At 33.1% G+C, this 1,546-nt stretch overlaps 1 long non-coding RNA gene across 1 annotated transcript; it reads left to right on the top strand.

The window, feature by feature from the left end:
- Positions 1 to 455: 455 nt before the first annotated feature.
- On the top strand, positions 456 to 1,299 carry LOC105557113. Its single transcript, XR_001008580.1, has 3 exons — positions 456 to 523; positions 612 to 732; positions 1,220 to 1,299. It is a non-coding gene; the product is annotated as an uncharacterized LOC105557113 (long non-coding RNA).
- The last annotated feature ends 247 nt before the right edge of the window (positions 1,300 to 1,546 follow it).

Here is a 1,546-nt window from a genome sequence, read left to right as displayed (position 1 = left end):
GCTGAGTCACTAGCTTTGTGATAACGATAGAGTAAAAGAGCTACTCCTTTTTTACCGAATTCCGTATGTTGCACAGATCTCTTAAGCCTCGTCTACACGACAAGGCGCAAGGCACGGCGCAAGAGCTCAGGCGCAGGCGTTGGAAATAAAATTAGTTTATTTCGCTTGCGCCGCTGCGCCACGACCCTACGATCGGGAAAAATCCTCTTGCGCCTGTGCCCACGCTCTTGCGCCGCGCCTTACGCCTTGTCGTGTAGACGAGCCTTTAAACAATAGGTACAATAAAATTTTTAACCATTTTGATAATGATTGAATTTCATGTCTCTAGTCTTTTTTACTTTTTATGCTTTTCTTTTGACACTTCTTATCTTGTAATAGTCGTCTCATGCCCCCACCCTCTTTTTCTTTATCGCTCACGTAACACTCAATAACACTCAATAATATTTTGTCGTATATCACTTTCAAATGTACTTTGACATTCGGTTGCGGACTGTCTCTATCAACTTGTCTTTTCTTCTATCTGGTGAGTTTCATGAACGTTATCTTTTCGTTCACTACCACGACTATAATTTCATCAGTTGATCGTTTTTGAATTTAACTTTTATCTTTAGACTTTAACTAATTGGAGACTCGTACCTTTTCTCTAGAGACCAGAAGACAGTTAAAATTTCACTTTTACATTGTTATTTTTTGGACTGCAAATGTTAATTTATCTTTAGTCAACCTTAACTGGTACGTGTTTAATAAAATACTACTACTACTACTAAAGATATTATTATGTTAATCTATGTGACTTTTTTATAACACTATTAATTATTCACTTTTAATTGTATTTATTCTTGGCGTTTGACGAATAATTTTATGAACTTCTTGTATCCTTTTCGTTCTCTGTAGTTTTGCTAAAGAAGATCCCAATTGAATCAAAACGTTGGGATTTTTTTGACAATAAATATTCATTCAACATATTATACATTATATAAATTAAAACAAGTTTTTATAAAATTCATATATGTTAATTGTTACACACATTTTTTATTAAAACAAAGGGAACATTATAATCTATTTAAAGTTTTTAGTGATACACGTAATAAAAAAGAAAGTATTCTTCAATGTGTTTTCTATTTTTTAATTACATTTAAGATGTAAATACTATATAATATAATTTGGTTTTAAACTAAATAAAACATATTTGATCAGTTGTGTGATTTATGAACGATAGAAAAGTGCTGGAGGAAAGGAAACCTGATTAGACTGGCTAATGTTGTCAAGAAACAATGATCACTATTGTATTGCTGTCATTTATTCTTATTCTATTGATATGGAATTATTATGTGCATCACGGAAGAAATGGGCGGCTTATCAATCTTATACCAGGACCACCAGGTCATCCGATTGTTGGACATGTACTTAAATACATGTCACACTTTGGCTCACGAGGTAAACGAACACTTTAATACATTTGCCTTTGCACACAAGTTAATAATTACCCACACAGCACCGAAATATTTCAGAAAGCTCTCAAAAAGCTGTCAATGAAATATGAAAC

Source organism: Vollenhovia emeryi, unplaced genomic scaffold (assembly GCF_000949405.1).
Source record: "Vollenhovia emeryi isolate VEMERY1.0 unplaced genomic scaffold, V.emery_V1.0 DF948114.1, whole genome shotgun sequence".
Classification (NCBI taxonomy): domain Eukaryota; kingdom Metazoa; phylum Arthropoda; class Insecta; order Hymenoptera; family Formicidae; genus Vollenhovia; species Vollenhovia emeryi.
This window is presented reverse-complemented; position numbering and strand designations above follow the sequence as displayed.